The sequence below is a fragment of the Poeciliopsis prolifica genome, unplaced genomic scaffold (genome assembly GCF_027474105.1).
Source record: "Poeciliopsis prolifica strain line A6 unplaced genomic scaffold, Auburn_PproV2 SCAFFOLD069, whole genome shotgun sequence".
NCBI lineage: Eukaryota > Metazoa > Chordata > Actinopteri > Cyprinodontiformes > Poeciliidae > Poeciliopsis > Poeciliopsis prolifica.
In genome coordinates, this window is record NW_026562444.1 from 1,330,866 (window position 1) to 1,357,500 (window position 26,635).

Here is a 26,635-nt window from a genome sequence, read left to right on the forward strand (position 1 = left end):
AGGCCTGGATTAAAGCTGCCTATAAAAACTATTCATGTTAAGACTCTATCATTACAAATAAATCGTAAACAAAATGCAACTAAGAATTTTATAAAAACCTTTAGAAATGAAATAAAAACTGATGAAAACTTTTTCACATAAAAGCAGAAACTGTATTAATATTCAGCCTTAAAGTGAATCAGTCTTCAACTGTTTGTTGTTGAAAAACTTTTTATCATAATTGACTTTAAAAGCAACGAACGAGGAAAAAGAGGGAGGAATGGTTTTCTAGGCTCTATCATTTCACAGAGAACTGGAAATGTTCAACATGGAGACGTTTTGCACCTGGAATCGTTTCATCTGCTTAAACGACTCGATCCTGAAGCTGCAGCTGCTTTTAACTTTCTAACTGAGTTTCATCTCAGGTCCGCTTCAGAATCTGACCGAAAAATCTACAAAATTATGTTTTAATTCACATTTCTTTGCATTTTATTGCATGAAATCCGAATGTGATACAACAGAAGATCATATTTGGTGCAGAAATGATTTCTCCAGGAAATGTTTCCTGTGGTTCTGAATCAGGCGGGCAGCAGGGATTCTGGTCCAAACAGATCTGCTCCAGATCTTTCAGGTACCAAACCTTAAGGGGACCCGGGTCGACCTTTGACCTCATTTTGACTTTGTGTGTGGCAGGACGGCCTTCAGATGCTCAGGAGGTTGTGGGAACCTGACATGGGAACGTTGGGAGAAATCGATTAGCCTCCATCACCGAGTCTGGAAGATCGCAGAGTGACCTCTGGTTACATTCTGACCCTCAAGCAAATGGCAGGTCAGGTGACGGCGTTTAGTTTTTAATTAGATAGGGTATGTGTGGTTCAGTCTGACTGACCCACACTCTCACAGAAACCATATGAACCAGATCCAAACATGACTTTTTCCAATTAGCACTGCTTTATTAACACTATTTTACAGCCAAAACAAAACTTTCCTCACAAATCGACCAAGTGGGAAGGGTAAGAAACTGCATCACAGTCCGGCCTTTGGAGCAGCCATCCAAAAAACCTTGAAACCAAGTTTACAGCAAGTAGTTTACTGTCCATCAGGCTCCGATATGCAGGTAGTGGGATAAGATGGCTCACTGCAACAATCTCATCCCTCCAGATCAAACCATCAGTTCCTGGGAAAACTCTCCTGATGGTATTCATTTACACAAATTACACTTTTAATACTGCAAACAGAATTCATGTTTGTTATTGTGAAAGACCTAAATAAATGCAATAAATTTTATGGAGCTGCACAGTGGCGCAGCTGGTAGCACTGTTGCCTTGCAGCAAGAAGGTCCTGGGTTCAAATCCCAGCCTGTGGTCTTTCTGCATGGAGTTTCCATGTTCTCCCTGTGCATGCTGGGTTCTCTCCGGGTTCTCCGGCTTCATCCCACAGTCCAAAAACATCACTGTCAGGTTAATTGGTCTTTCCAAATTCTGTGTGTGTGTGTGTGCGCATGGTTGTTTGTCCTGTCTGTTTCAGGCTGGCGACCTGTCCAGGTGACCCGCCTCTCGGCCGTGAGGGAGAAGGGTGAACAGGAAATGGATAGATGAATAAATTCTATATAAACCTCCGGACCAGATGGTGGCGGTAGAGATTTATTACCAGCCGGCAGGATTCGAGGAAAATCAAGGTTTTCTTATTTTTCTGTCAGTTTGTGGAATTCCAGAGAGAAATTCCTCATTTCTGACTTCATTGTGAGTAAAGAAATTATGTTTATGGTGCTTTATTTGTTATCGACCCCGTTTTGTGTCTCTGTGAGGGTAAATAAGCGTCTCCGAAGACTAAATTGCTGTTAGCACACGGCTAATATTAGCTTAGCATGTAGCGCTCTCATTGCTTGTGCTAGCAGTTAGCTGTGATGTTTATATAATGTTGTCATTAAAATGAACCCGGAAGCAGTTACCTGGCCTGACAGTGTTTATAATGAGCGCGTAATGTGCCCAAGTTACAACTAAAAGCGCTAAAATGCTAACAGTAGCTGGACCCGGTTCCGACCTGCTTGGATCCAGGTTTGAAGTATAAAAACAGTTTCTATAAATGATCTGAGAAGTGAATCAGGTTTTCTAATGCAGTGAAATATAACAGCTGGTCTTACTGATCGTCCTGACTGCATGTGGCCAGATTGAGACAGAAATCTGATCATATTTTCCACAAACTGAATCATCTCACGTCTCTGCTGGGTTGTCCAGTCCAGATCTGGACCAGTTCTGGTTCTGGCTAAATAAAACTTAATTTATATTGGATGTTTCCAGTATTCTCTGTATTTTTCTTTGTACATTTTAGTTCTGCCACATCAGTTAATCAGAAACTACATCAGTCTGTAGTTTCTGCAGGTTTGATGCTGAAAGCTGAACCTCAGTAGAAAATATTTTCACTGAATTATGTTGTTTTGTTTTTTACCTGATTAAATTGATCTGTATGAAGGACTGATCCTACCAAAATAAATCGACAATAAATACAGAAATGAATATGGGGCTTGATATTTTATTTGACAAATGTTGCATCCAAAAATTAAAACCTTTCCCACTTAGTTGACAAAGTGACATAAATGATCATTTTCAAGAGTATAAATGTAACTTCATCACAACATTTTCTATTTCATTTCTAATTTGATTGTTATTAATACATTTCCATTGTTATTGCATTATTATTTTCTCATTTGTTCATGTTTGCCAGTCATTTAGCACATTTTTATTATTGTGAATGTTTTATTTCATAATACTTTTTTTGGGTGCAGTATTTGGCACATTACTTCATCAGTCCATTTACTTATTTATTGATAATTTTGGCAGGACCAGTCCTCCATACATTTGGACCAGAACTCAGTGGACAAACCCTGAACTTGAGTGAAAATATTTACTGCCATTTTGATTAAAATGGTTTGTGTAACTTTGAGGTCGGATCAGAGGAGGACCGTCTCCTTCCTGGCGTTCCATCATGGCGGACATCAAGAACTTCCTGTACGCCTGGTGCGGAAAGAAGAAGCTAACTCCAGCTACGATATCCGAGCTGCAGGAAACAAGAACAGGCAGAAGTTCATGTGTGAGGTGAGTCCTCCGTCGCCGTTCTGCAGCAGCTCCACACATCAGTTCTGACCCGAGTCTCTCCTGCAGGTCCGAGTCGACGGCTTCAACTACATCGGGATGGGCAACTCCACCAACAAGAAGGACGCTCAGACCAACGCTGCCCGGGACTTCGTTAACTACCTGGTCCGGGTCGGCGAGATAAACGCAGCCGAGGTCCCGGCCATAGGGGTCAGTGTTCTGGTAACCCAGCACTACAAAGCTCATGAATTATTTATTAACTTTGTTTAGATTTTTAACAAATCGTTCAGTTATGACTCTCATCATATTCTCCATGTAAAACAAACAGCACAACTTTCTTTATAATGACAGACAAGCAGTCACATCACAGGGGGAAGAAAAGGAAATGAGATCAAAAATAACTTTTTTCAATAAAGCATGTGGCTGTTGCCATTTCCATTGAGTTAGACTGTATATACATGTAAAGAGGACAAAGTTCATTCTTTGAATGTGTTCAAGTTTTACCTGAACATCGTCAACAGTCTGTCCATCTAGCAGGTCCAGGAAGCCGGACCGGCTTACAATAACACATTTTGCAGGACAATAAATGGTCCCAGAAGTTATTGTGATAAATGACAACATTGTTGTTTTCAGACCATTTTCAATAAATGTAATAAATAAATAATGCAAGAACAAATTCTCAAGATAAATATCCCAAATAAATATATAACAAATGAATAAATGAAGTTTCTGCAAAAAACTGTGTAGTTGAGACCAAATCGCCAGAATGAAAACTTTTATCATCCAGTGTTTGGTAGGAAGAGAGGAAAGTCATGGCAGTGGAAAATTATAGAGCTCGTTTCAATTCATTAAGCAATGAATTGATTTGTTGCTCACTGCAACACACCTATGTCCAACTCAAGAACTTCAAGTCCCAGTAATCCCCGTTAGCCCAGGTGTACCTCAGGGTTCTGGTTTCGGTCCACTGCTGTTTATCATGCATGTTCTTCTACTTGGTCTCGTTTCATTTTTCCTGCTGTGCTAATGAACCCGGCTGCACCTTCCATCATTCTTCTGTTCAGATTGTTTCTGTGAAATTAAACCATGGACTGGTCAGAACCTTCCTAAACTGAACTGAACACAATCAGAATTTTCTGCCATCATTTCAACCTAACCTTAAAACTCATTTCTTCAAACTTTCTGATTCTGTCTGATGTCATTTCTTCATAACATTAATTTAGCTTTTTATTGATCTGTGCCTTTTTATTGTTATTTTTTGTTCTGTTTCTTGTTCACTTCAGATAAAGTGTGTTATTCAGCCAGAACCCCTAAAGTTGGAGCTAATTGTCGGTTCTGGACCTGCAGGTTGGGCCTCCTGCAGCTGACCAGCCGGACGGAGGAGGAGCAGGAGGAGGAGGAGGAGCAGGAGGCTTCGGAAACCTTCCTCCCAGCGGCCCTCTGCCTCCTCACCTGGTTGTTAAAGAGGAACAAGGTAAGTCCTAAAGATCTGTTTGGGTCAGAACTGAACACAGAACCTCTGGGAGTTCTCACTGGTTTATGTTTCAGGGGAAACTGGTGTCAGTGGACCGGTTCCAGGAGTAACTGGACTGGGTTACTCAGGAGGAGGAGCGGAGTGGGAGCGAGGAGCCAACCTGAAGGAGTACTACGCCCGCCGGGACGAGCAGGAGGCCCAGGCGGTACCAGGCTCGGGTCGGGCTGGGTTTCTGAGGGTGAGCCGGTTCCGTCTGATGGATCTGTTCTCCTTCTCAGACTCTGGAGTCGGAGGAGGTGGATCTGAACGCCAACCTGCACGGAAACTGGACCCTGGAGAACGCCAAGGCCCGTCTGAACCAGTTCTTCCAGAAGGAGAAAACCAGTGCTGAGTATAAGTACAGCCAAGTGGGACCGGACCACAACAGGTCTGGACCAGAGGACCGGCTGGGTCCAAGAACCGCAGCAGAACTTCAGACCGGATCCAGACTGAGCTGTTAGACACAGGAACCCGGACCTGCTCTGAACCGGGCCGGGTTTTCCCAGCATATCGTAGATTCTGATTGGTCTGACATGAACCTGAGTCAGAAATAGTAGGACAAAAATCTGAGCTCCGAAGATGAAGAAACGTTTCTGCTGAAGTCTGGATTGGGTCTGAGGTTCTGTTCGGACTTTAAGTTCAGCTTTTCTTCCACTTGCTTTACTCTGAAACATCAATTCCTCCTGATCAAGCACGAGGCGACAGTAGAAAGAAATACCCACTCTGAACACAAAGAACCAGAACCAGGCTCGGTTGACGCAGCAAACGGACTGAACCACGATTACTTTCTAAAGGCAGCAGCTTCAGAACCGGGCCGGACTGCTTCTCACTTTCTAATCCTTGATGAACCAGAACCGGCCCGTCAGAGGTTCTGGTCTGTGTGTCCAACCCTAGCTGGACTTCTCCTCCTGGGGCGGGTCGGAGGCCGGCCTGAAACCGGGTCAGATCCCGGGCTGAAACCGGGTCGGAGGCCGGCCTGAAACCGGGTCGGAGGCCGGCCTGAAACCGGGTCGGAGGCCGGCCTGAAACCGGGTCGGAGGCCGGCCTGAAACCGGGTCGGATCCCGGGCTGAAACCGGGTCGGAGGCCGGCCTGAAACCGGGTCGGATCCCGGGCTGAAACCGGGTCGGAGGCCGGCCTGAAACCGGCAGGAAGTTCTGCATGTTTTTGTGCTGGACGGCTCAAACCCAGAGACCTCCAGGGTGTGTCGGCTACACCAGAGGGGTCTCAGAACCTCTGACCAGAACCCAAACACCAGAACCAGCTTCACCTTTGGTACCTTGCTGCAGGCATCTGTGTTCACCGACCCGAGATCAGTCCGGTCGGTGAACACAGATGCAAACTGTGACGAACTCGGAGGGGACGAACCTGTCCATACTGGGTCCAGGTTGAGCCCTCTGAGGTCCTGGTCGGTACCAGATGTTTAGCTGGTGAATCGGGTCGAACCCGTCCTTTAGCTTCCTGCTCTGCTAAGAACAAGGTGACACCAGAACTCACAACCAAACCGAAGGAAGACATGGGACAGCATTTAGACACGCTAAAGCGGTTCCATGGACGGGCTGAAGGGGGCGGGGCCAGGGAGAGGGGCGGGGCCATGATGGGGCGGGGCCAGCTGCAGTCTGGTTGTGATGTCTGGTGTCGCTGCAGGGCAGAGCTGCTGCTGCTGCTGCTGCTGCTGGTAAATGATCCGGAAAGTCCCGCAGAAACACACGCAGACTTCCTGCCGGTGGCGCCACAGGTGAGTTCTGCTCCTCACCGGACCACCATGACGAAGATGATGATGATGATGCCGGTGTGCTTTTATTTTGGAGAGCACAGGAAGTGAAGCAGGATGTTTGTGTTGCAGGAGCTTCATCGCGGAGATGCAGCTGTTTGTCAGGCAGTTGGGCAGAAGTAAGAGCTCCTCTCAGAACCAGAACCAGCAGTCCGGTCCAGTCCGTGGTTCTGGTTAACCCGCTGCTCTGGTTCCCCTCAGAGATCACGGCCGGGAGCACGGGTCCAACAAGAAGCTGGCGGCCCAGTCCTGCGCTCTGTCCGTGGTCCGGCAGCTGTACCACCTGGGGGTCATCGAGCCGTACTCCGGGGTCACAAAGAAAAAGGAGGGCGAGACGGTACCAGCTGCAGTCGGACCGCTCCAGCCATCAGAACCTGAACAGAACCTGAACAGAACCTGACGCTCTGCTTGTCTGTTCCAGCTGGAGGCCTTCGAGGTCAAACGTGGCTCCAGACCTGCAGCAGCATCTGGCCGCCGTGGTGCAGGAGCTGGGAGTCCACATCCCCCTCCCTGTGAGTCCCTCAACCGGGTCCGCCTCAGAACCAGCCGGTCCGGTTCTAATGGGCCAGTAACAGATCTGAGTCAGTACGGGAAACGGGTTGATCTGTCCAGAACCAGTAAACACCTGAACCGGTTTGGCTCGTTTCAGCCCGCAGACCCCAGCGCCCCGGTGTCTCTGGTCCCGGGGAAGATGGCCACCTTCGAGCCGTCTCAGAAGCAGAGCAGCAGCGGCGTCGTGCCCTGGTCGCCTCCGCAGGTCAACTGGAACCCCTGGACCAGCAGCAACATCGACGAGGGACCGCTGGCCTACGTAGGAGACCTCACACCTCCTGATGCGACGGATTCTGGCTGGTTCCGGTCGGGTTCCGGCCGGGTTCCAGTCGGTTCCGGTCGGTTCCTACTCTGGTTCCGGTCGGTCCAGCCGGGTCCGGTTAATTCCGGTCGGTTCCGGCCGGGTTCCAGTTGGTTCCGGCCGGGTTCCGGTCGGTTCCTACTCTGGTTCCGGCCGGGGTCTGGTCGGTTCCTACTCTGGTTCCGGCCGGTTCCAGTCGGCCCAGCTGGGTCCGGTTGGTTCCGGTCGGTTCCGGCCAGGTTCCGGCCGGTTCCGGTCGGGTCCAGTTGGTCCTGGTCGGGTTCCGGTCGGTTCCGGCCGGGTTCCAGTTGGTTCCGGTCGGTTCCAGTCGGTCCCAGCTGGGTCCGGTTAATTCCGGTCGGTTCTGGCCGGTTCCGGTCGGGTCCAGTTGGTCCCGGTCGGGTTCCGGTCGGTTCCGGCCGGGTTCCAGTTGGTTCCAGTTGGTTCCGGTCGGTTCCGGCCGGGTTCCAGTTGGTTCTGGTCGGTTCCGGTCGGGTTCCGGTCGGTCCCAGCTGGGTCCGGTCGGTTCCTACTCTGGTTCCGGTCCGGTTCTGACGTGTGGTTCTTCCGGTCCAGTGCACTCCGGAGCAGATCAGCGGCGATCTCCACGGCGAGCTGATGTACCAACTGGAACACGATGAGAACCTGCAGAAGGTCCGCCCGCCTCGCCGATCCTCCGCCGCCGTCACGGCGCGACCCGACCGTTGACCCGAACGTTGACCCGCCTCCTGCCGTCCTCCAGATCCTGTCGCAGCGAGAGCAGCTTCCTGTCCGGCAGTTTGAGGAGGAGATCATGGCGACGGTGGAGCAGAACCCAGTGGTGATCATCAGAGGAGCGACGGGCTGCGGCAAAACCACGCAGGTCCCGCAGTACATCCTGGACCGCTTCATCAAGAGCGGCCGCGCGTCCGACTGCAACATTGTGGTCACGCAGGTAGAACCCGACCCGTTTCCACGGCTCTGAGCTCAGACCCGGTTCTGACCCGATCCCTCTGCAGCCCCGGCGGATCAGCGCCGTGTGTGGCCGAGCGGGTCGCCTACGAGAGAGGAGAGGACGTGGGGAAGAGCTGCGGCTACAGCGTCCGCTTCGAGTCCGTCCTGCCGCGGCCGCACGCCAGCGTCCTGTTCTGCACCGTCGGTACGCGGCGCCGCCAGCAGGGGGAGCCCCGGACCGCACTGTGGGACACCGGGATATTACTGGGCCAAGTTTAGATCCAGCCTCTACTCAGCTGAACCCAAAAGAACTTTTTAAACGTCCAAGGGAATCTGGTTTGTGTTGGCAAAGTTCACACACAGACTGACGAGTCCCAGCAGAAAAACTTTCTTGAGATAAAAACCTCAAAACTGTTTGACTTCCTTTCCCAAATCTAATCAATTCATCAGTTTTATTAAAGTATTTCATGTGTGGAGGACTGGAACCAAAATGGCAAAAGTAAAGAAATGAAAATTTTAGCTTATAGTAAAAAGATATCATAATTAAATCTACTGACCTGAAGGTCAATAAATCCAAGCTAAAGCTGAAGGTTTTTATCTTTGTGGTGATTAATTGATTTCTTCTGAGCTGTTGGTCGTCTGAACGGTTGGATGTGACGAGTGAACCTTCCCGTCTCCAGGTGTTCCTCCGGAAGCTGGAAGCAGGAATCCGGGGCATCAGCCACGTCATCGTGGACGAGATCCACGAGAGAGACATCAACGTGAGTTCAGCTGGACTGGACTGGGACCGGACCGGACCTGGACCCGACCTGGACCCGACCTGGACCGGACCCGACCTGGACCCGACCTGGACCCACCTGGACCCGACCCGGACCTGGACCAGGACCTGGACCCGACCCGGACCTGGACCCGACCTGGACCCGACCTGACCGGACTGGACCGGACCGACCTGGACCCGACCCGGACCTGGACCAGGACCTGGACCCGACCCGGACCTGGACCCGACCTGGACTCAACCTGGACCCGACCTGGACTGGACCGGACTGGACCCGAACCTGACCCGACCGGACCCAGACCGGACCCGACCTGGACCCGACCCGGACCTGGACCCGACCTGGACTGGACCGGGACCGGACTGGACCCGGACCTGGACCCGACCTGGACCCGACCGGACCTGGACCCGACCCGGACCTGGACCAGGACCTGGACCCGACCCGGACCCGACCTGGACCCGACCCGGACCTGGACCAGGACCGGACTGGACCCGGACCGGACCCGGACCCGACCCGGACCGGACCCGGACCCGACCTGGACCGGACCCGACCCGCTCTCGGGTTTCTCACCGCGTTCTGCCCCTGCAGACGGACTTCCTGCTGGTGGTCCTCAGGGACGTGGTCCAGACCTTCCCGGACGTCCGCATCATCCTGATGTCGGCCACCATCGACACCACCATGTTCAGGGAATACTTCTTCAACTGCCCCGTCATCGAGGTGTTCGGCCGCACCTTCCCTGTTCAAGGTGAGCCCCGCCCGGCCCAGACGGCTCCGCCTGGTTCTGGTTCTTCTGCAGGACGGAAAGTCCTGTCCAATGTGATGCTAGCATTAGCATGCTAACTCCTGATGTTTTCTCAGGATGGAATTTCAGCATCACGGACATTTTTCCAGTTTTGAGCCTTTAAATCCATTATTACCTCAAGTTGTTGCTAATTTTTATGAGTCGGATGAATTTTATGTCTCATTGGTTTTCATGTTTGGTCATCCTGCTCATGCGACTTTAAATTAATAAAATGTAGCAGAAAAAGAAACAGGACTTTGCTGCTGAGGACTCTCCATGACAACCATGGCAGCCAGAGAAAAGGAAACAAAACCAAGAAAATGTTTTCTATGGTTCATAATATTTAGCATGTGAATTGATGCCACTTTCACTTATTCAGTGATTTTCATGCAGAAGTGAATCTTCCATTTTCACTGACATTCTCATTGTCAGTGAAAATTATGGGTCCAGTTGTACAATTTGATCCAAAAGTTTTCATGTGTGATAAATATCGGCAGTTTTAGCTCAAAATAAGTTTCTGTGACAGCCACGGCAGCCATCTTTAATCTGTCATTGCAGTCCCTGGGATGATCGGTACCCAGTCGTTGGCTGAAGTATTTTGCATGATGCTGTTTGTCTCAGAGTATTTCCTGGAAGACTGCATCCAGATGACCAACTTCGTCCCGCCGCCGATGGACCGGAAGAAGAAGGAAAAAGACGAGGACGGCGGCGACGATGACGTGAGGACGGCGAGTTTGGTGGACGTCCTGGTCCTGGTCCTGGTTCTGGTCCTGGTTCTGGTTGTCACCTCTCCTCTCTGCAGACCAACTGTAACCTGATCTGCGGGTCGGACTACACGCCGGAGACGAAGCGCTCCATGGCTCAGATCAGCGAGAAGGAGACGTCGTTCGAGTTGGTGGAGGCTCTGCTGAAGTACATCGAGACGCTGCAGGTAGCCGAGCCGTTCTGGTCTTCCTGCCCGGATGGAACCTCATCTACTCCATGCAGCGCCACCTGGAGACCAACCCACACTTTGGTACCGGAACCCGGCTGTCCAGCGCCAGAATCTCCTCCGGACGTGAGCTAACGCGCTGTGGTTCTGGTTCCAGGAAGTAGCCGGTACCGCATCCTGCCGCTGCACAGCCAGATCCCCCGGGAGGAGCAGAGGCGGGTGTTTGAGCCGGTTCCGGACAGCGTCACCAAGGTGAGTTCTGGGAAAACGGCGGGAAGCGCAGCGGCTCCCGGCGGACAGGAAGGTGACTCTTGGCCCGTCCAGGTCATCCTGTCCACCAACATCGCCGAGACCAGCATCACCATCAACGACGTCGTCTACGTCATCGACTCCTGCAAGTAAGAGCTCCGCCCCCTGACCTCTTGACCCCCGACCTCGGCCCTGGTTCCCTCCTGATTAACCTTAGTTGTCCTGACAGGCAGAAGGTGAAGCTCTTCACCTCCCATAACAACATGACCAACTACGCCACCGTCTGGGCTCCAAGACCAACCTGGAGCAGAGGAAGGGTCGCGCCGGCCGAGTGCGACCCGGCTTCTGCTTCCACCTGTGCAGCCGCGCTCGCTTCGACAAGTAGGCCCGCCGACCCGGACGCCCGCGGAACCGCCGCGAGCCGCCAACGTCATCGTGCGTTTATGATCCCCGCAGGCTGGAGACGCACATGACCCCCGAGATCTTCAGGACGCCGCTGCACGAGTGGCGCTCAGCATCAAGCTGCTGAGGCTCGGAGGCATCGGCAACTTCCTGTCCAAGGCCATCGAACCGCCGCCGCTGGACGCCGTCATCGAGGCGGAGTTCACACTCAGAGGTGGGAGGCCTGAATGTTCTAACAGCCTCCAGGGGGCGCTGTGCTTCATCTGCTGCTCTAACTTCTGCTGGACTTTAAGACTAAATATAGTATTAATGTCATAATCTGGTAAATTATGTTAGAGCTGCAAATAAAGTTTATTCTGAAACATTCTCAGGGTTTTAAAATAATGGCTTTGTGATCAATTTGCCTGAATCATCGTTTGGCAAAAATGACTTAATATTTTAGGAAGGTGATTAAATAATTCATAATGGATATTCAGATTACAATGTAAAAGCAACATGAACCAATCAGAGAGAAAAATTATTTTTAAAAACGTTTCTGACAAAAACAAAATATTTAAAATGATCAAATAAAATCTATTTATTGTTATAGATAAACTGAAAATGAAAGAAACACATTTTATTCTTATTTATGTTTAAATATAAACAGTTAATGTAGAAAACATAATCATCTCTACAGAAAATATCAGTTTTATGTCCCGGTAAGCAGCTTACTGGTTATACTGGCCTAACTGGTTATACTGGTCTAACTGGTTATACTGGCCTAACTGGTTATACTAGTCTAACTGGTTATACTGGTCTAACTGGTTATACTAGTCTAACTGGTTATACTGGCCTAACTGGTTATACTGGTCTAACTGGTTACACCAGGCTAATTGGTCTCACTGATCTATCTGGCCCTGTCTGGTTCTGCTGGTCTAACTGGTCTAACTGGTTTCTCTCCAGACCTGGACGCCCTGGACTCTAACGATGAGCTGACTCCGTTGGGTCGGATTCTGGCCCGGCTGCCCATCGAGCCTCGGCTCGGCAAGATGATGATCATGGGCTGCATCTTCCAGTGGGTGTCCGCCGCTCCGCTCTTCTTCTGCAGCCTCTCCGGCTCTCTGACGGCTCTCTGTCGCCCCCCAGTGTCGGAGACGCCATGTGCACCATCTCGGCCGCTTCCTGTTTCCCGGAGCCGTTCGTGAACGACGGGAAGCGCCTCGGCTTCGTCCACAGGAACTTCTCCGGCAGCCGCTTCTCGGACCACGTGGCGCTGCTGTCAGTCTTCCAGGCCTGGGACGACGTCAGGGAGCCAGCAGAACCGCCGCGCGGTTCTGTCGGGCCGGATATAACAACTAAAGCTGTGGCAATAAATCTTTAATGGCTGTATGACGTAGAACGAGATCAGTCATTTCCATTTGCATGATTTAGTTTTTCTATTTTGTTGATTTTCCTTCCAAAGCCTGGATGACAAAGTTCTTCATTTTGATGTTTTGGTCTCAACTATCAGAAAGTAAATAAACACTAAATAAAGTCATAAATCATCATTCAGTCTCCAGTCGAGAAACCAGAAACAAACATTACTAATTGTCCATATGAAATGGCCTAATCAAAACCCGGCTGTCGTCCTGGTTCTGCTCAGGGTTAACGGCGAAGAGGCTGAGAACCGTTTCTGTGAACACAAACGTCTCAACATGTCCACCCTGAGGATGACCTGGGAGGCCAAGGTGCAGCTGAAGGACATCCTGGTGAACTCCGGGTTTCCTGAAGGTACCTGAACGCCCCGCGGCTCTCTGCCGATCCGCGGCTCGGAGACGACGGTCCGTTTCGTCCCGCAGGCTGCCTGATGACCCAGATGTTCAACACGGTGGGACCCGACAACAACCTGGACGTGGTGGTGTCTCTGCTGACCTACGGCTCCTACCCCAACGTCTGTTTCCACAAGGAGAAGAGGAAGATCCTGACCACCGAGGGCCGCAACGCGCTCATCCACAAGTCCTCCGTCAACTGCCCCTTCAGCAGCCACGACATCAAATACCCCTCACCCTTCTTCGTCTTCGGAGAGAAGGTGGGCCGCCGCCGCCGCAGTCGGACTCCTGTGGGTCCAGAGGCGCCCGGCTGAGGATCTGGTTCCGTTTCAGATCCGGACCCGGGCCATCTCGGCTAAGGGGATGACGCTGGTGAGTCCTCTGCAGCTGCTGCTGTTCGCCTGCAAGAAGATCAGCTCCAACGGGGAAATTGTGGAGCTGGACGACTGGTGAGACCGCGGCCGATCCGGGGGCCGGTTCTGCCGCGGGGCCGGTTCTGCCGCGGGGCCGGTTCTGCACCAGATTATCAGCAAATATCGTCATCATAGAGGAAAATAATCCAGCTTCCCTGATCCTTCCTCCAGGATCAAGCTGAAGATCCGCCATGATGTGGCCGGCGCCGTCGCCGCCCTGCGGGCCGGCCTGGAGGCTCTGGTGGTGGAGGTCACCAAGGACCCAGAGGTCATCAACCAGCTGGACCAGGGCAGCGAGAAGCTGCTCAACGCCATCAGACAGGTGTCCAAACCCTCCGCCGCCGGGATCAACCTGATGGCCGCCAACCAGAGGTACCAGAGGGGCCGTCGGTTCGATTCCCACACCCCGCTGAGGGCAAACTAAAGGCTCTGCTGTCTGTCTGCAGGATGGGGGACGGACCGCGACCTCCCAAGATGGCGCGCTTTGATGGAGGAGGAGGAGGAGGATATGGAGGAGGAAGAGGATACGGAGGAGGAAGATACGGAGGAAGAGGAGGATACGGAGGAGGGGGGGGGTATGGCGGGTACCGGGGGGGCGGAGGCTACAGAGGGGGTGGGGGTTATGGAGGAGGAGGCGGCTATAGGGGCGGGGGCTACAGGGGAGGATATGGAGGAGGAGGTTATAGAGGAGGGGAGGGCTATGGGGGGGGAGGGGGGGGTACAGGGGCGGATATTAAACAGAGTGAGACCTCCTGTTGTACAGCAGATCTTTAATGTTGGACTGAGTGAATATTGTCTCCATGTTTGTTTTTATTGATGTTTCCAATAAATCTGATGTTTCCACCTGAAGCTGCTCCTCTTCATCACCTGCTCCTCCTCTTCATCACCTGCTCCTCCTCTTCATCACCTGCTCCTGAAACCTGACGGCTGTGTAGTTCTGTAAAAGCACCAGTAGGGGGCAGAGTTTGACATCAGGTCTTCCTCCAGATTCTTCTCTTGCAGAAACTTTAAAAAAATCTGAGAATAATAAATGTGGAACTCTTGGTGAAGTTTAATGAATTTAAAGTTTCATTAGGTTCAGTTTTGTAGTAAAAATTGTTGAGACGTTTATTTAAAATGATTTTTATTCCATTCAGTCCTTTAATGATCCTGGAGTTTTGACCTGCTGTGATCAATCAGCAGGTCATTGATCAGTTGATGGTTGATCCTCTAATCTGGAAACGTCCTGGATGTCGATGAGTTTGTTGTTTTTAATTAACTCTGGTATCCAGAGACATTTTGGTTCAAAACCTAAAAACATCTGAATGTTGCTTCATTCTGCTTCCAGCAGGAGGAAAATGTTTGAAAGACATCATGAAATGTTCCTGTTAGTGAACAGTTACCTCCTCTCAGCTCCTGCTTCAGTATTTTCCGAGGAATAAACTGATTTTCTTGGATCAGGTGTTCCGCAGGGCTCATTCTTTGGTCCCGCCTGGTTTTTATCCGGATCCGTTTTTACAGAATCACCGACATGCAGATGATGAGCTGATCTTCTAATCAGGCTTCATTATGATTTTAAGGTTTGTTTGGTTTCAGATGAACTAAACCAAACACACAGATGTTACCAAAAAGTTAAAGAAATCAAAAAAGGAAAATTTTATATCTAAAAGATTTTTATGAATATTTGAGCCATACCCTCTGATGGACTGGCTGGAAAAGGGATGGATGGATGATGGATGATGGATGGATGGATGATGGATGATGGATGTTGGATGGATGGATGGATGGATGGATGGATGGATGGATGGATGGATGGATGGATGGATGGATGGATGAATGGATGACGGATGGATGGATGGATGGATGATGGATGGATGGATGGATGATGGATGGATGGATGGATGGATGATGGATGTTGGATGGATGGATGGATGGATGGATGGATGGATGGATGGATGGATGGAAGGATGGATGGATGAATGGATGACGGATGGATGGATGGATGGATGATGGATGTTTTTTGGATGAATGGATGACGGATGGATGGATGGATGGATGGATGGAAGGATGGATGGATGGATGGATGATGGATGATGGATGGATGGATGGATGGATGATGGATGGATGGATGGATGGAAGGATGGATGGATGGATGGATGATGGATGATGGATGGATGGATGGATGGATGATGGATGGATGGATGGATGGATGAATGGATGGATGGATGGATGGATGATCCACATCCTGACTTGTGTAACCAGTAACAGAATCCTGTGCAGTGCTGTGTTTGTCCACTAGGGGTCTCTGTCCTCCAGGTCTTCATGTGAGGTCAGTTTATTCCAGCGACCAGCAGGAACCAAATCTGCTCCAGGATCAGTTTTATGTTTATCAAACACAAGTTTATCTCCTTCCTCCTCTGCTTTTTCTAAATCTGGGAGTTTTTACGAGCAGCAACTTCAACTCTGACCTAAATATTAAACACGTAATTCGGCGCAGACCGGACTTTGAAAAGTGAGGTGCGGAATGTTTAAGTTTGCTCAGTGATTGCGGGTGCGCAGCGGCTCTGCGGTGATTCGGTGACTCCGGAGGAAGAGGCGGACTCTTCTCCGCAGCCTGTGCGCCTCGGAGCTGCGCAGTCGCGGACTGGGTGTAGTCTGGACTCCCGTCTTTTCCTGCTGGAGTTGAGGTGCATGGCGGCGGACACAAAGAGCTGAGAGCGACCTCGGACCTCCAGAGAGACCTCCAGAACGTCGGGAAGCCGGAGCCGCCAGTCGCTCCTTGTTCTCCAGGATCCTCCAGTCCGGGATCGCTCCTGCGGGAAACTGTCGGGAAAAGTTTTGGGAAGTTTCGGGAGCGCTCCGATGGGAGTTTTGCGGCCGATCGGGAAGACGGAGCGGGCGGCCAGGATGCAGAACCTGATCCGGGCTCTGGTGGCGTGGAGCTGGGTGGCCGCGGTGTGCGTCCGCGGCGCCATGGATGAATGCGCGGACGAGCAGGGCCGAGCGCAGCGCTGCATGCCGGAGTTCGTGAACGCGGCCTTCAACGTGACGGTGGAGGCCACCAACACCTGCGGCTCCCCGCCGGAGGAGTACTGCGTCCAGACCGGCGCCACCGGGGTCACCAAGTCCTGCCACATCTGCGACGCGCGGGACCCGCGGAACCACCACAACGCCGCGTACCTGACCGACTACAACAACCAGCAGGACGCCACCTGGTGGCAGAGCCAGACCATGCTGGCGGGGATCCAGTACCCTAACTCCATCAACCTCACCCTGCACCTCGGTAAGAGCCCGAAACACACACTGCAACTAAACACACACTGTAACTAAACACACACTGCAACTAAACACACACTGCAACTAAACACACACTGCAACTAAACACACACTGCAACTAAACACACACTGCAACTAAACACACACTGCAACTAAACACACACTGTAACTAAACACACACTGCAACTAAACACACACTGCAACTAAACACACACTGCAACTAAACACACACTGTAACTAAACACACACTGCAACTAAACACACACTGCAACTAAACACACACTGCAACTAAACACACACTGCAACTAAACACACACTGCAACTAAACACACACTGTAACTAAACACACACTGCAACTAAACACACACTGCAACTAAACACACACTGCAACTAAACACACACTGCAACTAAACACACACTGCAACTAAACACACACTGTAACTAAACACACACTGTAACTAAACACACACTGCACTCAAACACACACTGCAACTAAACACACACTGTAACTAAACACACACTGCAACTAAACACACACTGCAACTAAACACACACTGCAACTAAACACACACTGCAAACTAAACACACACTGCAACTAAACACACACTGCAACTAAACAAACACTGCAACTAAACACACACTGTAACTAAACACACACTGCAACTAAACACACACTGCAACTAAACACACACTGTAACTAAACACACACTGCAACTAAACACACACTGCAACTAAACACACACTGCAACTAAACACACACTGCAACTAAACACACACTGCAACTAAACACACACTGTAACTAAACACACACTGCAACTAAACACACACTGCAACTAAACACACACTGCAACTAAACACACTGCAACTAAACACACTGCAACTAAACACACACTGCAACTAAACACACACTGTAACTAAACACACACTGTAACTAAACACACACTGCAACTAAACACACACTGCAACTAAACACACACTGCGCTCAAACACACACTGCAACTAAACACACACTGCAACTAAACACACACTGCAACTAAACACACACTGCAACTAAACACACACTGCAACTAAACACACACTGCAACTAAACACACACTGCAACTAAACACACACTGCAACTAAACACACACTGCAAATAAACACACACTGCAACTAAACACACACTGCAACTAAACACACACTGCAACTAAACACACACTGCAACTAAACACACACTGCAACTAAACACACACTGCAACTAAACACACACTGCAACTAAACACACACTGTAACTAAACACACACTGCAACTAAACACACACTGCAACTAAACAACACACTGCAACTAAACACACACTGCAACTAAACACACACTGCAACTAAACACACACTGCAACTAAACACACACTGTAACTAAACACACACTGCAACTAAACACACACTGCAACTAAACACACACTGCAACTAAACACACACTGCAACTAAACACACACTGTAACTAAACACACACTGCAACTAAACACACACTGCAACTAAACACACACTGCAACTAAACACACACTGTAACTAAACACACACTGTAACTAAACACACACTGCAACTAAACACACACTGTAACTAAACACACACTGCAACTAAACACACACTGTAACTAAACACACACTGCAACTAAACACACACTGTAACTAAACACACACTGCAACTAAACACACACTGCAACTAAACACACACTGCACTCAAACACACACTGCAACTAAACACACACTGCAACTAAACACACACTGCAACTAAACACACACTGTAACTAAACACACACTGTAACTAAACACACACTGCAACTAAACACACACTGCAACTAAACACACACTGCGCTCAAACACACACTGCAACTAAACACACACTGCAACTAAACACACACTGCAACTAAACACACACTGCAACTAAAACACACTGTAACTAAACACACACTGCAACTAAACACACACTGCAACTAAACACACACTGCAACTAAACACACACTGCAACTAAACACACACTGCAACTAAACACACACTGCAACTAAACACACACTGCAACTAAACACACACTGCAACTAAACACACACTGCAACTAAACACACACTGCAACTAAACACACACTGCAACTAAACACACACTGCAACTAAACACACACTGTAACTAAACACACACTGCAACTAAACACACACTGCAACTAAACACACACTGCAACTAAACACACACTGCAACTAAACACACACTGTAACTAAACACACACTGCAACTAAACACACACTGCAACTAAACACACACTGCAACTAAACACACTGCAACTAAACACACACTGCAACTAAACACACACTGTAACTAAACACACACTGCAACTAAACACACACTGCAACTAAACACACACTGCAACTAAACACACACTGTAACTAAACACACACTGTAACTAAACACACACTGCAACTAAACACACACTGTAACTAAACACACACTGCAACTAACACACACTGTAACTAAACACACACTGCAACTAAACACACACTGTAACTAAACACACACTGTAACTAAACACACACTGCTCCACGGTGGAGATCTTTGTCACTGAAAATCTGACAATTAATTTTCACTGAGGTGCAGCTGGTGTCTGGAAGGACTTTTGGGGCAGATTTCTGGGTGGCGGTCAGGAACGTTGCTGTACATCAGGAACTTTACTGCGGATCTTTCTGACCTCAAATCATTTAAATCTGCAGGCAGTGATGGATCTCTGGGCCTTTGTGTTCAGGAGTTTCTTCATTGGGGGTCTGGATGGTTCTGACCCGGTGGTCGGTTGATGAGTAACTTTATCTGGTGGTTCTGGTTCTTTTCACACAGAGAAAACTTTAACTGAACCAGAAACTGTCACTAGAATCCAGAGCAGGATGTTCTGTCCATTCATGGGTCAGATGGATGTGGACATTGGTGGCTGTCTTCATCTCTGTCTTCATCACTGTCTTCATCACTGTCTTCATCACTGTCTTCATCACTGTCTTCATCACTGTCTTTGTTTCTGTCTAGTCTCTGTTGGATGTTTTGGAGCTGAATCTGTTTGGATCTGAAACTAAGAAAACATTTGTTTCTCTACTTTGTTTCTTCTGTGGATCTTGACCTTCTGACCTTGCCTGACCTTGTCTCTCAGTCGTGAAACAGATTTATTGAGTTCTGATTCGGTTGGTCAAGAACGATGTTCTTCCTGAATCCGTTTATTCTCAGAACCTCCAGCTGTTTCCGACCAGAACCAGGAGGAACCTGGTTCTTATGTTATTTTTCATCAAACGCCATAAGCCAGAATTTGGCAGTTTATTGGTTCTTCTGGTTGAGACCAACCTGATCGGGTCGGGTCCTGATGTGGGACCTCTGTCCCACATCAGTCCTCTGTAATCTCAGGAAACCCTCCGTGAGCTCAGGGCTCCCTGTAACTTGGTGTGTTTGGACTCTTTGAAGTGCGGCAGGAAGGCGACGTGTTCTGACTCGACTGTGCACCGGAGACGGGCCCCGGGGCCACATGAAAGCGCCAACAAAGAAGAAAACCTGCAGGTGGAGGAGGAATGGAGGCCTGGAGCCTGCAGCTGAAAACCTGCAGTGGTTTTAACCGGGACTGATCTGGTTTGAGACACGATGGACATGAAAACACTCGGCCACTGAATCTGGATTTAAACCAAAGTTTAAATAACAGGAGCATTTATTTAATGCTCCTGTTGTAACCCTAACCCTAACCCTAACCCTAATGAAAGGCTGAATTAAATCAGAATCGCTCTAAAAACCTAAACTCGGACTGATCGGATCAGACCGGGTCGGGTCAGAACCGAGCCGCTCTGGAGACACAAACTGTCCAGATTCCTCACTGATGAAGAGCTGAACGGGTCAGAACCGTACCGGACCTCTGCACCGGACCAGCAAACAGACCCGGTTTAGAAACTCAGTCAGTCCACATCAGTTTCTATTCAACTATTGATTTGTATTGATTCGTATTGATTCGTATTGATCAAGTTGCTTCCTGCTCAGCAGAAGCAAAAGCAGAAGACGTGTTGCGGGACGTTTATGATTTTTTCCTCAAAACGTTGAGGCCTGCAGTCGTTCTTAGTCTGAATCATAACTTAGTTTAATGCTGTCGTCTTTGACTCGACTCTTGATTTGGTTCTAGTGGAATAGAAAGTTTTCTGCAGAGAAAATATCGCTGAAGCAGCAGAAATGAGGATGTGAGAATTTTAAATGTTTCTGTTTTATAAAACTAAGAGCTATAAGTTCAGCATGTGAATCTAAATTGTGATGAGTTTGATGTGTTTTGTTTTCTTGGACCAGTTTTTAGGAAACGTTTCCTTTTAGTTGATGTTTCATTGTCACTTTTTAATTCTGAACTCGGGTTTACAGGCTGAATCCTGAGGAACTAAATGATCTGAATCCAAACTTGACTGGTTTGTTGTGTTGGATCTGATTATTGTCTGATATTATGGGTTAGGGGGTTGAAATGCAGGCTGTAACGTCTGCTTAGCAACTGAGACGTTTTAATAAGTCGCTCATGATGTTCTTGTTTTCCTTGTGCACAAAAATAACTTCCTGATTCCAACAGATCAGACGAAAGCATTTATTTGAAGTCTTTCTGCTCCAACAGTGATTAAAAGCTGGAGACGTTGACAGGAAGCGTCTCGATTGGATTTTCTTTACTTCCTGCAGGTCCAGTGGATCAGAAACGATCAAGTTATTAATGCAGCAGATCTTTCAGATTAATCTGATGTTTGTACCTGGAAGCAGCAGATGGTGGATTAAAGATATTAACGGTAAAACGAGGCTTAAGGGGAAGAAAAGCAGGTTTTCATTCAGCCGGGTTTCAGTGTGATGTCATCGGCTTTAGGACAATCTGCAAACAAACGAGGCGTTTATGGTCTGAACTGTGTGTAGGAGAACGCGGCTTTGTGTTTGGAACCTTAACATGTTTCAGTGAATAAAGTCTCACATCTGGAGCAGAACTCATCCAGTGGTTCTGAATCTACGACCCCTTCAGGAACCCCGGATCTGTGTGGGAAAACCGTGTTTCCCAACCAGTCCTGTGTTCCTGCCAGCTGCTGAACATCACACCAATCTGAGGACGAACCCAGGGCGGCAGCGGGGGAGGGGGCGGCGGGGGGGGAGGGAAGGGGGCAGCGGGGGAGGGGGCGGCCGGCCGGGACTCATCTGTTCCGGACTCGGCATTTTTAGTGGCTCTGGAATGAGCTCAGCGTGGGAAACTGGGAAGTGTGGAGATTACTGGGCCGGCACAGCTGGAGCCGCCGCGTCGCTCAGCTGACGACAGACGTTCCTGCAGCTTCGCCGCCGATTCTGACGCTCAGGATTCAGGATGAGCCAGGCTTTAGAAACCAGCTCCGGTGTCGTGGTTCCGACCCGTCTGAGGAGGTTCTGTTTGTCTGCCAGGAGTTCAGACTTCAAAGCAGAAAATAAACTTCCAGCTCAGATGATCTGGAATCTCCTCGTGACCGAAAAACATTCCTAAAACTCTGCAGTCAAACCAAACAGCTTGAATTATTTACTGAATCATCAGAAATGAAAACATTCAACATGTTTTTGATCCAATTCAGACAAAATTCATCCAATAAGCTGCTGGATCTTCAGGAACCAGATCAAGAATTCATTTTCAATATCAGGTCAGATGAGCTGAACAAACTCCATCAGGATCAATTATCATCTCCTCTTTCTGCAATCTGGAAACGGTTGGTTCTGGTTCTGGTTCTGGTTCTGGTTGGTTCTGGTTCTGGTTGGTTCTGGTTCTGGTTGATTCTGGTTGGTTCTGGTTCTGGTTGGTTCTGGTTCTGGTTGATTTTGGTTCTGGTTGATTCTGGTTCTGCTTGGTTCTGGTTCTGAGTCGGCCCCCGGGTTCAGACCAGAACTCCAGCAGTACATCTGGTTGTTGCTCCCCTGCATCGCAGAGAGGCGCTGCCTATCTCGCGCTCACCAGATCCTCTCCGACCCCACCCACCCCAACCATGGACTGTTTTCCCCCCTGGCGTCTGGAAGAAGGTTCTGCAGCATCTTGTGCAGAACAACCAGACTACTGAACAGTTTCTTCCCCCGGGCCATCAGACTGCTTAACGCCACATAACACACACAAACACACTCACACACACACACACACACACACACACACACAAACCAAATCCCCCCCCATGGACATGGTCAATACATGCACTTTAGTTTAGTTTTGTTCACAACACTGAACCTGTGTATTCTATGGCACTTGTATTGTATTTATTTATTTATTGTGTAGTTTAAGGTTTTAGCTCTGCTACACTGGTAGCCAAGTAACGACATTTCGTTGTCAAGATTCACCTTGTGTTTTTTTTGTACAATGACAATAAAGGAAGTCTAAGTCTCTAAGTCTAAGTCTAAGTCTAAGTCTGACCCAGAAACCCGGTTTATCTCAGTGACCTTGGCGCTCCGTCTCCAGCTGGAGGTCAAGGTGACTCCTTCCTGCAGAGAGATTAGAGACAGGAGGTCTCACTCTGATCTTTATCCAGTGGATCCGGGTCTCCGGTTCCGGCCGGGTTCTGTTCGGGTCGCCATCACTTTGTTTGGACCTTCCTGATAACTGAGGATCTCTGAACAGGATGCATCACTCTGTTCATTATTCATTACAGCTGCAACAGGTTGAGCCTCTCTGATTGGTTCTGATTGGTTCTGATTCTTCTGGGAAGCGGGTCTGGACTCGGTCCACCATCAGCTGCAGGTTTTGTTGCTTCCAGCTGAATAAATCATCTGATCTGATGACGGCAGAGACGGTTAATGAGGCAGCCTGAGGCGACCTCTCACTCTGTCTGAAAATGAAACTCTTCCTCCTCTTCCTCTTCTTCCTCCTCTTCTTCCTCTTCCTCCTCCTCCTGCTCCTCCTCCTCCTCTCCTCTTCTTCCTCCTCTTCCTCTTCTTCCTCCTCCTCCTCCTCCTCCTCCTCCTCCTCTTCCTCCTCTTCCTCCTCCTCCTCCTCTTCCTCCTCCTCCTCTTCCTCCTCCTCCTCTTCCTCCTCTTCCTCCTCCTCTTCCTCCTCCTCTTCCTCCTCCTCCTCCTCTTCCTCCTCCTCCTCTTCCTCCTCCTCCCTCTTCCTCCTCCTCCTCTTCCTCCTCTTCGGCTCGAGTCATTTCAGGAATTCAGGCTTTTCCTCGGACCTGGAGGAACCGCCCCACACTCTGGACGGGTTTGGACCAGACGCTGTAGAACCGCCGGCCTACAGGCCTCTCCTCACTGCCTGTAGCAAAGTGAGGAAGAGGAGCAGCTTCATCTTCATCCCTCGCTGACTTTTCACCGACCTCCTCGGAACCAAACTGGGTTCTGCCACGGAAAGCTTCCAGGTTCATGAGCCCGGTTTGTGTTCAGTGGTCAGAACCTGCCGGTCGGTACGGACGGGCCCAGATCAGAACCAACATGTCCGCCTGCCTCCAGGTTCAGCTGTGAAGAACCTGACGGAGGTGGATCTGACCTCTGACCTCTGGTCCTCCTGGTTGAACTCCGGTTGGTTTCAGCTGAACCGGCCACCGTTGATTTGGATCCAGGAGCTGCCGCAGTGCATGATGGGATTTGTCTGCGCTGGCAGCTGGACGTGTGAAACAGGAAGTCGTGTCTCTGTTGCTGCAGCTACAGAGAGCTGCAGCAACAGAGAGCTGCAGCTCGCCGTGTTTGTTCTCGTCGCTTTGAAGCTCAGAGTTTCATTCTTGAGTTAATGAAAAGGCCGGCGGTGCGTTCAGGGACCCTGAGCAGGGTCGTTTCCTCTCAGCTCTTCTCTTCCTCTGAACTTTGGTTGAACTTTTTCTTTAAAACTTTGCATTAAGCTAAACTCAAAGCTAAAATGTTTAAAAGTGAGTGATGATGATGAGGCCAGGAGGAAGATGATCCCAGGGATCTTCGGCGTGCCGCAGCTCGTCTTCCTCGCCAGGCTGTGATTAAGCATCTGGATTAAAATGCCGTCATAAACACACAGGAAGTGGTAATTACAGCGCCGACACTTTCCACGCTTCCTGAGAGGAAAGCATCATCATCATCTTCATCATGGAGGCTTCCTGCTGCAGCTGGACCTCTGGGGCGGATCCATCAAACCAGAACTGTCCCGGTTCTGATCGGCTCCGGTGGGGCCCACAGCATGATGCCTCCTCTTCCTGCCGGCCGTGGATCAGACACATGAGGGAACAGAACCGTGTCGGCTCAGACTAAACACCTGAGCTCAGATAGCATCTGCTGACGCCGCGGCGGTTCAGACGACGCTTATCAGCGGCGCATCAGGAAGCAGAGAAACAGGAAGTTACCGATCCGGTCAAACCCGGGTCAACGTTTTTACCGTCAGCAAGGAGAGCCAGAAATAGAGAAACATCTGATGAGTTAACCCAGTGAACCCAGTGAACCCAGTATGTTCTCTCAATGATCCCATCATTTGTTCCTCTTCCACTTAATTGATGGTTTCCTGTTGGAAAAGCTTCAGCTGCTGTTTTGCTGCCTCAGTTGGGAACCAGCTCCCTCCCAGCCTGACCTCTGACCCTACTGTAAGCCGACTGAATATTAGCTCCCTGGCGGGAGCCGAACATCACAGTGGGAACGTCACAGTGGGAACGTCACAGTGGGAACGTCACAGTGGGAACAGCGCGGTGGGAACGTCACAGTGGGAACGTCACGGTGGGAACGTCACAGTGGGAACGTCACGGTGGGAACGTCACAGTGGGAACAGCGCGGTGGGAACAGCGCGGTGGGAACGTCACAGTGGGAACGTCACAGTGGGAACGTCACGGTGGGAACGTCACGGTGGGAACGTCACAGTGGGAACAGCGCGGTGGGAACAGCGCGGTGGAACGTCACAGTGGGAACGTCACAGTGGGAACGTCACAGTGGGAACAGCGCGGTGGGAACGTCACAGTGGGAACAGCGCGGTGGGAACGTCACAGTGGGAACGTCACAGTGGGAACAGCGCGGTGGGAACGTCGCAGGACGGAAAAAGCAGCAGCTTTGACCCGAGAGCAGAGCGGAGGCCGGAGCCGCCGCTCTGCTCTGTGATTGAGGCAGGAAGTGAAGCCGTGGCCCCGGGGGCCTCCGGGGGGGGAGGGGTCATAGACGGCGAGGAGTCTGAGCGAGTCGAGGTGCTTTACAGGAACAAGCAGATGCATGCAGGGTAATTTTAGCTGTGGTGGGGGGCAGAGGGGATAAACACATGACGTGTGGACGGATTAATGAGCGGCACTGAGGCTTCAGCTGCAGACTGGGCCGCCGTCTTCTGAGGCTCTGTAGGTCAAAGGTCAACTTCAGCTCTGCAGTTTATCTTGTGATTCATCTCAGCCTGCAGAGATTGAATGATCAGTGGAGCTTCAGCTCATCCTCCTCATCAACTCACATTCAAATATTCAAAGTTGCTCCATGTTGCTTGAAAGTAAAATTAGCTGCGCTGCTGTTAGCATGCTAACTGGGTCGTCTTTGGTAGCTTCTCATGCTATTAGCACGCTAACATGTTAGAGCTGTTTCCACTGATCTTAGCATGTGAGATGCTAACGTTAGCATCCTAACTAAAGTCATTTAACTTCCTCGGCTTTCATAGTTTCACCAGAACTCAGAGTTTTCTTCCCTTTAACGTTTGAAGACTTTCTGCCCGTCTTGTCTGCAGATCTCTGGGCTCTTGGGTTCAAACGTTCAGGGTTTAAATTAAAGTCGGAGCTCAAACCGTCCAGCAGCAGCTCAGAGAAACAAACTGAGGCAGATATTGTTTATTTGTCAAACAGAGGAAGAGATCCTCTGCAGACTCGGATCAGTCAGCAGGACCTGAGCTTTTTAATAATCGGATGAACAGATTTTATCTGAAGAGTTTCCTTCAGCGTCGGCTTGTTTACGTCTCGCAGATCTGAGACAAACGACCGACTGATGTGGGCTGGTA

At 49.7% G+C, this 26,635-nt stretch overlaps 2 pseudogenes; both read left to right on the top strand.

Moving 5' to 3' along the window:
* Positions 1–1,624: 1,624 nt before the first annotated feature.
* On the top strand, positions 1,625–16,170 carry LOC129351661 (ATP-dependent RNA helicase A protein-like; annotated as a pseudogene).
* Positions 16,171–16,198: 28 nt separating this feature from the next.
* LOC129351764 (laminin subunit gamma-1-like) overlaps positions 16,199–26,635 on the top strand; it is a 48,720-nt pseudogene continuing 38,283 nt past the window's right edge.